This window comes from Perognathus longimembris, chromosome 6 (genome assembly GCF_023159225.1).
Source record: "Perognathus longimembris pacificus isolate PPM17 chromosome 6, ASM2315922v1, whole genome shotgun sequence".
Taxonomy (NCBI): Eukaryota; Metazoa; Chordata; class Mammalia; order Rodentia; family Heteromyidae; genus Perognathus; species Perognathus longimembris.
The window spans coordinates 20079831-20085520 of record NC_063166.1 but is presented as its reverse complement, the minus strand read 5'-3'; the positions used below and the strand labels follow the sequence as shown (position 1 = coordinate 20085520).

The 5690-nt window shown below is 36.8% G+C and overlaps 1 non-coding gene across 1 annotated transcript; it reads right to left on the bottom strand.

Moving 5' to 3' along the window:
* Positions 1-1885: 1885 nt before the first annotated feature.
* LOC125353996 lies at positions 1886-1992 on the bottom strand. The gene has a single exon (XR_007211392.1). It is a non-coding gene; the product is annotated as a U6 spliceosomal RNA (small nuclear RNA).
* Positions 1993-5690: the final 3698 nt, after the last annotated feature.

Genomic DNA, 5690 nt, shown 5'->3' with positions numbered 1-5690 from the left:
GTGAATTCTGTTTTCTGCCTTCTTTTTCTCGGTTAATGAATACTTGTGATCTTAAGCAAATATTGAACAAGGATAAAGAGAATGAAAGTCAAATATGAAGATTTTTTTTTCATCTACCAAGCAAAGGATTAGGAGTTTTCTAGTTAAGAAGTGACTATGATCTCAGGATGGCTCCAGTTCTTAGAGGCCATTCCTGGTGAGCAGTTCTGCTCTGCCTCAGACACTGACACTAGAGAACAAGAAGTTGACTAATAATACATACAAGAAGATGTATATTCATACATATTGTGGTTTGAATATTTGATATCCCCTCAGGCTAGGTGTTGAAGGCTTGGTCCCCAGATGGTAGCAGTATTTTGGATGGTGCCAGAAAGTAGGAGGTAGGGCCCAGATGGAGGAAGTAGGTCAGTGGGGAAATTCCCTAAAATGTATACCTTGATATATGATGTCCCTAAAACAAACTATATACCTATTTTCTGTGGCTGCAAATTAAACATTTATATTGTAAATCCCTATGAGTTTCTGAAAGCTCTGTGTTAGCATTTATAACTCAACAGCATTTGTGTGTGTGTGTGTGTGTGTGTGTGTGTGTGTGTGCACTTGTATTGGGCTTGAACTCAAGTCAAGGTCTGGGTTCTGTCCCATAGCTTTTTCATTGTATTACTTGAACACTCTTCTACTTGAGTCACAGCTCCACTCCCAGCTTTTTGCTGTTAATCAGGAATAACACTCTCGTGGAGTTTCTTGCTTGGGCTGGCTTCAAACTATCATCCTCAGATCTCAATCTTGAGTAGCTGAGATTTCAAGTATGGGCCACTGATTCCTAGCTCTAAGCATCTTTTAAAACAATTCAACACATGCATTTTTGATTTTTGCATTATTGATGAAGTTTTTATTTTGTGAACTCTAGGGATAGATTATATGCAGCTCTAATATTCTCCTGTTCAGTTATTATTTCAATGTATAACTAAAGAAATGTTAAATTTATTTAAATAGGTATAAGAAGAGCATAAGACTCATGAAGGCTGAAAGTGCAGGTGACTTAACTAGAAACTTTTTCTATTCTAACATAGCCATGGGATTTTTACTATTTCAGTAGTATAAAACATGTTTTTGACTTAAATATCTTAATGTTCCTGAGTACTTAAAGTATTAAGTGAGGCTGTCTTATTTAATGTGATTGTTTCTTTTTTGGCAAAAGCTTTATTTAGTGACTGAGATCACTCATTTACCCAAATCCCAGAAATAAGGCTTTCCATGGCAGTCAGCAACTCTGGTTTCTGGTAGTAAACTCTAAATGAGATGCTTATGCGTTTAATGCCAGTGAGAGTGATGCGACTTTGCTGTTCTTAGTCACTTGAGCAAGTCACCCTAAGGAACAAGTTCCCATGTGAGAGAATTGGAATCACTTGCTGCCATTTAGCATTACAAATTTCAATCAAGGAAGCAGGAAATGTGAGAACAGTCAAACTGCATGTTTCTGACAGCTCTTGACAGCATTATCATGAAAGGTCAACTTGATTAATGTCTTGTGTACTACGTGAAAATGAAAGCACACAAAAATCTGGGTAAATTTAGCCCCAAGAAAGTCTCATGTCCAGAGAGTTCTGGCTGTGATGGTGGATTTGGCATTCCCACGTCTATTGGGAGGAGGTAGTTTGGATTTGCTCATTAGTTGGGATGGATATGTGATACCTTGATGCGCATGCAGGCATGGAATCTTGACCGTATTACACATTTGTATTTTTAATTTTTTAAAAATTATCTTTAAGTAGTTGTACAAAGGACTTGCCATTTAACAAAGCAGTTTATGAATATAATATGTCTTGACCAATGTCAGCCCTTTCACCATTTTTACCTATTGTTCCGTATCATACCTCTTTCTTCACTCTTCTTAATTTTGTAGGATATCCATTTGCTTCTTGTGCAAGGGCCATGCTAAGCTTCTCTATACCATTCCAATTTTAGTATATGTACTGCCAAAGCAAGCGCCACACACACACACACACACACACACACACACACACACACACACACTTACTCAGAGAAAACCATGGACTCAAGAGTTAAAAAAAATAAGACATTGAGCACCCCCAAAGAGCTATCATTTAAGTCATGTTTAAGAGATGTTATGTGTCCTTGGGAGTTTGAGGATACCCAAATGTAATATTAGGAGACCTCAGTATTGAGATGCTGAGTGTGTACTCAGACTAATCTGAGTCACAAAGTTGTTGAAGAAAGGTAACACTGATGTCTATGGTGTATGCTGGGAACAGAACCTCCACAGGACCTCAGGTAGAGCTCAGAATTCATTCACTAATGATATAGGGCTTTGATGAAGCACTGTAAGAGGACTGATTACCCTTTTTCTTTCAGCCATCTTGTAGATTATAAGACACAGATGAGAAACAGAGGGAAAAAACTAATCACCAAGAGTGAGTGTCACAGTGATATCAGGGGTAAAACCATGGGAAAGACTAAAAGAAAAAGGGCATAATTTCACATGGTATGTTGGAAATAACAACAATAATGATAAACCCCTTATTTCCATAACAGAGTTCATTTCACTTAGCATTATCTTATGTGTTCATATGTACATAGCCATTGAGCTATTGTAATCTTCTGCTAGGAATATCCCAGACGTGTACTAATTATTCCCAATGAGGGAAACCATAGAGTCTGTGTTGCTTTGGGACTGGCACACTTCACTTAATATGATTTTTTTCCAAGTCCTACCATTTCCTTATGAATAGGGCAATGTCATTCTTTCTGATAGAGGCATAGAATTCCATTGTGTATATGTACCATGTCACTGTAACTGATTTTAGTACCCTGGATATTGTATATACATGTATTGGAACTAGGGAAGGGAAAAGAAATATCCAAATCAAGAGACAAAGGATAAAAATACAAGCCAATGCAACAGCAATACTTATAAAACTGTATGGTGTAAATCAACTGTATATAACTCATGGGGAGCGGGGAGAGGGAGATGGGGAGGGGGAGACAGGGAAAAATGAGGGAGGAGGTAACAAGTTTGATAATAAATGTACTCACTGCCTTATGTATGAAACTGTAATCCCTCTGTACATCACTTTGACAATAAAAAAAAGAAAAAAAAAGAAAAAAGAGTAAGAGTCACTTTGACCGAAATCAGCCAAGAGTACCTAGACTATAAACAGAAACTATAAATTCAATTAAATTTGCTTGTTTTTTCTTGTTTTTGGTTTTGATGTTTTAGCAACTGATAACACTTAAAAATGATGGAAATGGATTGAAAGACATTACAAGACATGGAAGGGAGAATTTACAGAGCAGGTCTGAAAACAGTGGTTGAAGAGAAAGTAAAGTCATGCTGCACTTCTTTTAAGTAAACAATTTAATTAAACAATTTAATCCCCTATTTAGTATCTGTTTCTTTCTCTTAATTGTTCTGATGAAGAAATTATTGACTGCATGGATACTGAATGAATGAATGAATGAGTGAATGAGTGGGCACTTTACCCCTCACCAACTACTGAGTTAAACACATACTTTACTACATTTAAAATAAGATGAAGGCCTCAGTGAGCAGATGGTGGAGGCTTTTATTTCCCAGAAGACAAAAACTACCCATGCCCTTCAACTCAGCAGTGGGGGCTACTGTCTGCCCCCGAGTGAAGTCAGCCCCAGTAAATCACAAGTTGTCAGGGAAGCCTGGGCTCAAAGTGACATTTTTAATTTTACTCAGATATGAAAAATATCTTTCCAGTGAGCTATCTTCAATTTTTAGTTTTAATATTTTTGTATGATGTTTTTACTTTTATTCAAATTAATTTGAAAAAAAAAAACAAACACAACATACCAAAACCAGACCAACAACTCTGAATTTGAAAAAGAATATCTAGCTTTGCCAGAAGGGAAACCAGGCAAGAAAAAAAAAAGTTTAAAATCTCAGTGCATGGAATTAACATTGACAGTGACTAAGTTCTAAAAATATTTAAGCTTGTTGACACGGACTAAAATATGCCTCTTCCCTCTATGGGGCATCTTTAGAAAGTATTGTTTCAAGGAAAACCACCGCAACACAAGGCTTTCTGTTGTTCCATGGTGTGGGATATTTGCTATTATCAGAGCCTCATTGTTTGCGAGGGACATTTTTATTTCCTAATGTGAATGTGAGATACCTCCTTTGGGGTAAGAAGCATGCATAGAGATATATATCATTTGCCTTTTAACAGAGCTTTCTGGTGACTGTACAGTTTTAAATTGTTGTAAATGCCTCAAGTATTCCTTACTGAATGTTTTAGCTATGTCCTTTGCAAATATGGATGGAAATAATTATAGTGAGGATGGCTTCCTAAGATGATGTCACTCTAGAGAAAACCTGCGCCGCAAGGAACATTTCCAGTAAAGCATGGCAGAAACTGCAGGGTAATCAAAGTGCAAATTCCAATTTATTTAAGCAATATTGTTCTTGCTCCTCCATTTCACAAAGCTGTCCTTTCTCATTAAATTTTTGAAAGAGAAGGAATGAATTTTACCAGCACAAATTTGAATGCTAGTTGACCTTTTTGAAAACTGCCTTGAACATGGGCATAGGCTGTCTTTTCCCACACGTGGGGACAAAAGGAAGAAATTGAGGTTTATAAGGAGTAAACTGAATATATGCAAGACTTGATGCCATCCAACTAAGCTTTTATTTGAAGTGAAGTTTGTGTATATTGAGGAGAATATATTTGTCAATGGCCTTGAAGGGCTTGAACAAGATATGTATCTGGAGATTGTTGTGTGCTCTGGTGGAGACCCCGGAGACTGGCTTTAATTTGATCAGGCCATTGACAAATGCACCGAATCTAGGGCCTTTTGGTAATAAGTAGCTAAATGAGTATAACTGGATTTGGTCACAGCTGTATCTTGGTGAAAGTTGGACAGAGTTCAGTGCCTCTGATTATTTAATGGTCTATTTTGTTTCACTAGATGTTTATTAAACATCACTGATGAACCAGTCTAGTAGGTAGTGGGATTATAACATTAAATAGACTAGTTCTGCTGTAAATGTGCTCATCATTAGGAGGAGTATTTTTATTAAATAAGCAAAAAATTATAACACAGTGTGGTCAATTCTGTGGGATAAAGAGGCCCAGGTGTTCTAGAAGTGCCAAGAAGGGATCCTGGCACAGAAATGGCGATATCTAATTTGAGTTAATAATGGGATAATCAATCAGGAATGGGGAAGGTAAAAGAGTTAAAGCCAAGAAATCAGTATTTTCAAAGCATCAAATATAAGGAATTATGGGAAAAAGAGATAATAAAGGTACTTTTCTGTAGGTGGGAAAGACAATATATGAAAATGATTAAAGCATCAGTGAGGAAAAAAAGAGGACAAGAATTTGAATTTCTTTGCCATTTAATTAAACACACTTTGATTCTGTTATAGAGATCAAGATTAGTGATTGATATAATTGCTCTTAGAATCTTGGGAAGGGGAAGCTCTGTCTCTGTGACTTATGCATTCTATTATCACCTAAAAGATGAAAATTTTGGAAGAACACATGACTACTCTTTTATTCAGATTTGGCTGTCCCAGCTCAACACATAATCATCAACCTCAGCCCTTGTGATGAATGTTCAGGCCCAGGTGAACACTTCTTTATATCTTTGGTGTCAAGTCTAGGTTAATGGGTCCACTAGGTTCAGGAGTGACTTAG